The sequence below is a fragment of the Rhinopithecus bieti genome, unplaced genomic scaffold (assembly GCF_001698545.2).
Source record: "Rhinopithecus bieti isolate Rb0 unplaced genomic scaffold, ASM169854v2 scaffold_25987, whole genome shotgun sequence".
NCBI classification, from domain to species: domain Eukaryota; kingdom Metazoa; phylum Chordata; class Mammalia; order Primates; family Cercopithecidae; genus Rhinopithecus; species Rhinopithecus bieti.
The window spans coordinates 815306-824566 of NW_016812078.1; positions in this window are offsets into that span (position 1 = coordinate 815306).

Sequence of the window (9261 nt, forward strand, 5' to 3'; positions counted from 1 at the left end):
TTTTTGAGACGGAGTCTCGCTCTGTCGCCCAGGCTGGAGTGCAGTGCCGCATCTCAGCTCACTGCAAGCTCCGCCTCCCGGGTTCACGCCATTCTCCTGCCTCAGCCTCCCAAGTGGCTGGGATTACAGGCGCCCGCCACCTCGCCCGGCTAGTTTTTTTTTTTTTGTATTTTTTTAGTAGAGACGGGGTTTCACCGTGTTCGCCAGGATGGTCTCGATCTCCTGACCTCGTGATCCGCCCGTCTCGGCCTCCCAAAGTGCTGGGATTACAGGCTTGAGCCACCGCGCCCGGCCTGAAATGGATTTTTAAAAACAGTTCTACATACAGCTGCTATGACAAAATCTTTCATAGGGGTACAGAAACAAGCTGGACAGAAGTCATTATAAACTGTTGCCTGACTCCCTAATCTGCTGGTAGAATATTAAAGCAAAAACCTAAAGAAAGTGACCTACAAATACGGAAAATTAGAAAGGAGCCAATACAGCCTGGGAGGTACTTTGCATCAGCCTTTGCCTCTTAGAGTTTTCCCAGCTGCAAATATTTGTCACTCCTATGAACTTCCTTATCACTTCCTCTTTAGCTTTCTCACTTCTCCCTTTTTTTTTAACCTTATAATTTTTGTGTGTCTTATCCCTTGTACTAAACTCTTAGTTTTTTCAGCGCATGGTTCCCATCTGACTCACCTTTGATCGGTCCTAAAACCTTCCACTCTGCATGCACAAAGACAACTCACACATGATCCAAGGTGGGAGAGGATGTCAGGTGTGACAGGGACTAGAGAAGAATTATGATCAGAGGAACAAAGTGAGGAACAGAACCATTTTCTAGCTCTTCCAGAGAGATCCATTCAATCAATGAATAGTGTTTAGTGAGTACAAGATATTATAAATATTCTAGAATATGGTGCCTGCTATCAAGGGTGCATGCAGTTCTGTGAGGTACTCACAAATTCAACTGTACTTGTGCAAACACAGTTGAAATCTAAATAGAATTTTTATTGCCCCTTTGAGATGTTCCAAGCCACCGTTACCTTTCCTTTTCATGGCTGTCTCCAGCTTGATAATCTCTGTCTCCAGCCCAGGGTGCTCCCCGCAGGCACCCCAAATTTGGCATGTCAAAAATTAACTCCTCATTTGTCTTCCAGATGCCTTCTCCTCTTGCATCTGCTGCTCAATGAATGGCACCATTCAGTCTGAAACCAGAACCCTAGAGGTCACTTGTCACTACTCCCTTATCTACCACATATAGTCTGTCACAGTCCTTTGCTTTTCTTAAATTCTAATTATGGAAACTTGAACATGTACAAAAGTAAAGAGACTATAATGATGCCAAAGTGTCTTTACAGTTTGTGTTCTCTGGGAAGTAGACTCTGAGATGGAGATTTCATGTGATTTATTGAGGAGTGCTTTTCAACACATGTGGAAGAGAAAGAGCAGAAGTAGGCAGAGGAAGAAACAGCTGAGGTGCAGTCCCAACAAAGCCTTCAGCAGCCACATGGGGAGCTCTGAACTGCAGCAGCCCTTGAGACTTGTCCCAAGTTACAGGGAGTGTGGAGGCCTTTACACCCCTACACTGATCAGTCTCTTGATGTGGGCTGCCCCAAGGAGACATGACCTTTGGTAAGGCAGATTTCTTCACCTGAGACAATCCCCAAAAAGGGCTGACAGCTGAAGACCATCTTCTGCTGCACTTCCAGCAGCTAGGAGAGTAAGTGGTTCATTCCTGAGACATCTGTGTGTCATCACAGTGTCACCCACAGTGCAAACTTTAACAGGGATCAACTCATGGATGATCTTTTTTATCTGCTGTACCTCTGCATACACACATGCACACACAAGCATAGCCATTATTTTGGTTTTTGGGTTTTTGTGGGGTGTTTTTGAAATTGAGTCTTGCTCTGTCGCCCAGGGTGGAGTACTGTGGCACGATCTCAGCTCACTGCAGCCTCTGTCTCCTCGGTTCAAGTGATTCTCCTGCCTCAAATTTTTGTATTTTTAGTAGAGATGGGGTTTCACTATGTTGGCCAGGCTGGTCTCAAACTTCTGACCTCTGGTGAGCCACCTGCCTTGGCCTCCCAAAGTGCTGGAATTACAGGCATGAGTGAGCCACTGTGCCTGGCCAATAGCTACTAAATTTTAAATAAAAATTTTTTCCTGTTAAGAAAAGTAATCATATTCCCTGTAAAATATTATAATGATATAGAAATGAATTATGTAAGAAGTAAAGTCCTCTGGCAGTCCACCTCCAAGGACAACTACTGTTTTACATTCATTATGCTGTTCCCATTGAGAACATTTGAAATACAGAAATAATATAATCATAGTGAGAGAGAAAGGGCAGGTCTTTAACTTTCCTTTACCACCTTGGAATGTAAATAAATGGCTCCAAGTAAGAGAAGTCTCTAGATCTCTTCCAAATTTTCTTCTTTAAGATTGATAATCTAGTTATCCTTTACTCAAACTGTTCAGGAGCACTGAGAAATCCAGGGAGAAAAATCTTACAACTCAAGGCATTCCAGGCCTGGGGATCTCTTGCCTGTTTGTCCAAATTCTACCAACTTCTTTCCCTTGCGTCTGTGTCCCAGTGATGTAACCTTCTAACATGCTTTCTGACCTATTTGTACCTTTGTACTTGCTTTCTCTCTGTTTCCGCAACACCCTTCTTATCTCATCTTCATCTCCTTAATTTCCCGCATTTTTCACAACTCATTTCTACTTTAGAAAGCCTATCATCTCAGGGACTGGATTTGGAGATTCTCCTCAGTGTTCCCATTTTGTGTGGTGCTTAACTCTTGCACAGTATTAATCACATGAAAACTGTACTTATGTACTTGAAGTGAATTGTTCTGTACTAAATGATGAGCAACTTGAAGACAGGAGTTATGCCTCTAAATGCATACCTAGCAGAATGGCAGCATAAAGAGCGCTGTGGCCTCACTCCCCATGAAACAACTGTAAGCGGTGAAGCACTTTAAAACAACCATTTAAAGTTTCCTGAAACTGCCCAAAGGTTATACAGCAAAGGAAGAACTGTTTATTCAAGAAAATAAAAAAATAAATTAATTAAAAATTATAAAAAAAAAAGAATCTACTACATCTTGGTAAGAACAGCAATAGGCAGTCAGTGGTACTTGAGGCATGACTTGCTGCTTCTACCACCCTGCCCATGAGGAAAGTTCCACTCAGGTGGGTGTGGCCAAGAAGATGGGGCTGCTTCTTCCCCCAGATCCCTGTAGAGGACTATGAGCATTTTGGTCACAACCATTTAACCAGTCTTTAAGAAATTCCAAGCTTTCCCTCGTCTTCCTGTCTTCTTCTGAGCCCTTCAAACTCTTCCAGCCTCTGCCCATTACTCAGTTCTACGAAAGGAAAATAAATCTCAGAATCACAAAATCACTAAACCAAGCGAAAAGTCAAGCTGAGAACAATGTCTTATTTAGGAATAAAACTTCGAAATAAAGTTGTCCTGCCTAATTGGACCAAACCAATGTATATCTTACACATATTGATTGATGTCTCATGTCTCCCTAAAATGTACAAAAGCAACCTGTACTCCAATAATCTTGAGAACATGTCTTCAGGACCTCCTGAGGCTGTGTCACCAGTGCGTCCCTAACCTTGGCAAAATAAACTTTCTAAATTGATTGAGATTTGTTCTAGATACCTTTTTGTTAACAGTTTGAAAGCCACTTCCACGTCTTTATAGCAATGCCTCAATCCTGGTGCCAGTTTTCTGTTAGTCCACCTGTGCATTGCTATAAAGAAGTACCTGAGGCTTAGTAATTTATAAAGAAAAGAGGTTTAATTGGCTCATGGTTCTGCAACCTGTATAGGAAGTATGGCGCCAGCATCTGCTTGGCTTCTGGTGAGGCCTCAGGAGCTTCCAATTATGGCAGAAGGTGAAGGGGGAGCCAGCACATCTCATGGTGAGAGAGGGAGCAAGAGAGAGAAAGAGGAGGTCCCAGACTCTTTTAAACAACAAGATCTTGTGTGAACTAACTGAACAAGAACTAACTCACCACCAAGGGGATGGTGCTAAACCATTTGTGAGGGATTCACCTCCATGATCCAATCACCTCCCACCAGGCCCTACCTCCAACACTGGAAATCACATTTTATCATGAGATTTGGAGGGGATAAACATCCAAACCATATCGTGTATCTCCCTGGAGGGACAAGCTGCTGGCATTTCTGCCCACTCTCATGTTCTGTTGCAAAGGCTAAATTCCAGATGAGTGTGACCTGGAGAATGGAAAGACTGGGGACTCCTTTCCTCCTTTCAGACTGCGTTTATAGAGCAGTGGCTCTATCCCAGGTGCAGCGGACTGACAATAGTGGAACCCCAGTTGCCCTTATTGCAACTCACATATACAGTGTGAGTTCCATGCTAGGACAGGCAAGCTGAGAAGAATGAATGGAAGCTACTCCCCCCTTGCAGAGCCTTGCTCATAAAGCAGGAGAGTCACTCTGAGAGAAGGTGACCATCCCCATCCTCAGCTCTGGCTGGAGCAGTGGTTCAGAGATTTTGCTCAGGGGGAGAAACATCCATAAGAAAATTCTGAAGCTCTTCCCAGAAGAAATTACTTTATTTGGAACAGAGTAGGGGAAAAATTGAACCTAAATGTGCTCTTGAAAACAATTAAGCAATTAAGAGGAGGCTGGTACCTTCGAAAAGCAACAAGATAAAACTGCAGACCAGAGTTTACCAGAGAAAGCTAGGGAAGAGATGGCTAAGAAGAGCCTTCCTGGGATCAGAGCAAACCTCAAGACTGAACTCAAAAACTACCTCTGCAAAGGAGCCTAAATTTAATCTGATTAGACAATGGAGTAATTTATTCCCCCAGAGCATTGTCAAAAACAATAGAGCAATCAGTTAGCAATTAGTGGACTCTAACAGTTAGTTGAGTGGATACTAAAAGGCAGTTTAACAGAGAGATGGGGAAAGACAAAGAATACTGGTGAAACCACTATCATCCCAGGGTGAAGGGTGTAAGGAAGGTCAAGGTTGCAGTCTCTGAGGAGCAACATCAGAAGCTTCACACTGAGCTGGGGAACTGGACTTCACTAAAATACTCCAGTCAAGTCAGTAAAATAAATAAATCAGTAAACAAAATCAATAAGCTCCAGAAGGGGAAGCAATCAATATCCAGAATTATACAATAAATTGTCTAAAGTATCAAATCTTTAAGAAAAAAATGCATGAGATATGAAAAGAAACAGGAGCCGGGCGCGGTGGCTCAACCCTGTAATCCCAGCACTTTGGGAGGCCGAGACGGGCGGATCACGAGGTCAGGAGATCAAGACCATCCTGGCTAACACGGTGAAACCCCGTCTCTACTAAATAATACAAAAAACTAGCCGGGCGAGGTGGCGGGCGCCTGTAGTCCCAGCTACTCCGGAGGCTGAGGCAGGAGAATGGCGTAAACCCGGGAGGCGGAGCTTGCAGTGAGCTGAGATCCGGCCACTGCACTCCAGCCTGGGCAGCAGAGCCAGACTCCGTCTCAAAAAAAAAAAAAAGAAAAGAAAAGAAACAGGAACATTTGATCCATACACAGGGATGCAAGAGAAATTACATAACAGAGAGCCTCGATGGCTGACATTTTCATAAAGACTTTAGAGCAGTCATTAAAAATATATTCAAAGAATCAAAGGAAACTCTGCTTAAAGATGTAAAGGAATGTATGGTGACAATAATTCATCAAATACAGAATACAAATAGCTAGAAAATATTTTTAAAAGAGCCAAATACAAATGCTAGAGCTAAAAAGTAAAATAACTGAAATATAAACATCACTAGATTCTTTATTGAGCACCTACTGTGTAGCAAGTACTTATAGGTGCTGATGGTACATTAGTGAACAGACACACACCCATTCTCTCAGGTTTATCTTGAACAGTATGGGAGGTCTTAGCCTGGGAAATGAAGTAAGAGGGAGAGAAATAAAAGCAATAAGGATTGGAAAGGAAAAAGCAAGCTATCATTACCATTGTTATTCACAGCTGCAGATATCATCTATATAGAAAGCCTAAAAGAATCAACAGAAAAATTATTATAAAAGTTTAACAAGGGGACTGGATACTAGATACATATATGTAATTCAATTGCATTTTTATATATTGGAATCAAGCAGTTAGAAAATGTAAGGCAGTCAAAGATGCTAAATACAGTAGCTACACAAAAACATAAGACATATAAGAAAATCTAACAAAAGACAAGTAAAAGTTCAGGGAGAAAATTATAAAACTTCAGTAAAGATGCTACAGGTGACTTAAATGTTTATGGATAGAAATAATACAGTAAAGATATTATTCCAGCTGGGCTCCATGGCTAACACCTGCAATCCCACCACTTTGGGAGGCAGAAGCGGGTGGCTCTCTTGAGGTCAGGAGCTTGAGACCAGTCTGACCAACATGGGGAAACCTCATCTCTACCAAAAATACAAAATTAGCTGGGTGTGATGGCACATACCTGTAATCCCAGCTACTTGGGAGGAGGTAGGAGAATCACTTGAACCCGGGAGGTGGAGGTTGCAGTGAGCTGAGATCGCACCATTGCACCCCAGCCTGGGCAACAAAGGCGAAACTCCATCTCAAAAAAAAAAAAAAAAAAAAAAAAAGATGTTATTCTTTCCTAAATTCAATTGAAATCCCAATGGCGCTATTAGAGAAATTTGACAAGTCAAATTTAAAATTTATATGAAAAAGTGAAAATTCAAGAATAGTCAAGATATTCCTGAAGAACAATAAGAGAAATTTCTTTCTTAAGTAAATTCACTTAAAAAGCTGTAGTAATTAGAGTGTGGTGTTAGAGAAGTGAAATCCAAATGGAGCCTTGAAGGTAGGTAACAACCCTAGGAGTAGACTGAAGCTGGAGCCGGCACTGGAGGTCTCTTCCTGTGCCAGGCTTAACCACTTCAGTTTTAGAGGCTGAGAGGTTAAGGGATTTGTGGCCTGGGGGGTCCAAGTGTTTGAGTTGAGGATAGTAAGGAGGCTTAGAGTGGTAACTGTTTTACTAACAGTAATGGAAATACTGCACTATGGTTTGGTATTTTAATATTTTAATAACAGGTACAAAGCCATACAGTTATGTACTGGTTCCAATTAGCCACACAACTTGATATATAACAGAAGTGAATTTTGGGAAAGGATGGACTATTCAATAACAGATGCTGGAAAATTATACATATGGAAAATACATATACATACATATGGTTATACATATGGAAAAAAGTGAAATAGGATCCTTATACCATACATAGAAATAAATTTTTAGATGGATGAGAGTAAATTAAAAATGAAAGGTAATACTTTCAGAGTTTCTGAATAAAATTGCAGCAGACATGTTGGCAGTCTGTTCTGGTCTAAATATCTCTCAAAATTGATGTGTTGAAAGTTAATTGCCAATGTGATGGCATTAAGAGGTAGGGTCTTAGCAGGTAATTAAGTCATGAGGACTCATGAATGGGATTAGTGATTTTATAAAAGCGCTGGAGGGAACTAGCTAGGCCTCTTTTGTCCTTCTGCTATTATGCCATGTGAGGACACAGCAACAAGTGCCATCTTGATAGCAGAGAGTAGCCCTCACCAGGCACGGAACCTGCCAGCACCTTGATTTTAGACTTCCCAGCCTCCTAGAACTGTGAAAAATAAATCTCTGTTGTTTATAAGTTACCTATTATATGGTATTTTGTTATAGCAGCAGGAATGAGCTAATACATGGTCCAACAAAGATGTGTGCACCTCTTCCAGAGACTGGAACTATTGTTGGGGAAATGTTGCCTAATTAGGGATGACATTTCTCAGCCACCTTTGCACCTGAATAAGTCCATGTGGCTGAATTCTGGCCAATAGAATGTGGATTGAAATGGTATATAACAGTGCTTCTCAAATTATCTGTTGTAATGAACCATTTCCCCCCAATCTATCATGGACCAATACTTTTATAAACTTTAATAAAATTAAATTATTTTAAAATCTAAAAGCCATATCAAATTATTCTATTAAATTGCTATATAAAGTTAATAAGCATTTGTATTAGTCTGTTTTCACACCGCTGTAAAGAAATACACCTGACACTGGGTAATTTATAAAGGAAAGAGGTTTAATTGACTCACAGTTCCACATGGCTAAGGAGGCCTCAAGAAGCTTACAATCATGGCAGAAGGGTCGTTCATCTTACATGGTGGCAGGGGAGAGAGTGTGTGTAGGAGGAACTGTTAAACACGAATAAAACCATCACATCTCATGAGAACTACTATCATGAGAACAGCATGGGAGAAACCTCCTCCATGATTCCATCACCTCCCTCCCTCAAACCATGGAGATTACAGGTCCGTCCCTCCACATATGGGGATTACAATTCGAGATGAGATTTGGATGTGGACACAGAGCCAAACCATCTCAGCACTTATTCTTAATTTCTGTACTATTGTGAGATGGAGAAGTAATAAACAGTTTGCAGACTAGTAATTGTCAGTGAACCACACTTTGAGTGCATACCATTTCCAGGCCTGGCCCATAAAAATCTCTCATGCAATCTTCCACATTCTCGTTCTTCTCCAGTCCACAGGCTAGATGTCTTCACTAAAACATTCCAGCCAAGTCACTCAAGGTGCTCAAGGTGACCTTGAAAGTCAATCACTGAAGAGTTTTCATCAGCTTTGGTCAGCAGGTAACTGCTTGAAGCAGAACCCTCCTCACCCTATCCTGTCATTAATTGAACTTAATCTAAAAGAAAAACAAGCTTAGTTTGTGTTAAGTCATTCAGCATTCAAGATTTATTGGTTATACTAATAATGAAATATAGGGAAAACACTTATGACTTTAAGATACAAGAGCCCTTATTAGAAAAGATTTTGAAATTTGACTATATTAAAAAAAATAATTTCTATACATAAAAAAACCATAAAGATAGTAAATAAAAACAACCTAGGAAATAAACAACAACACATAGTACAAACACCAGTTTAGTATCCAGAATATATAAGGTGCTTCTACAAATCAATATGAAAAAGTCAAATGCCACAATTGAAAAATAGACAAAATATATAAACAAGCATGTCACAGTAGAGGAAATATGAATAGAAAATCAGAATTTGAAAAGATACACAACCACATTAGTAATCAGAGAAATGTGTATTAAGACCACAATTAGAAGCCAAATTTGTGAGATGATACGGCTCAAGTAGGAACTCTCATGCACTGCTAGTGAAGTGTAAATCAGTCCAGCTATTCAATTCTTTTTTTTTTTTTTTTTTTTTT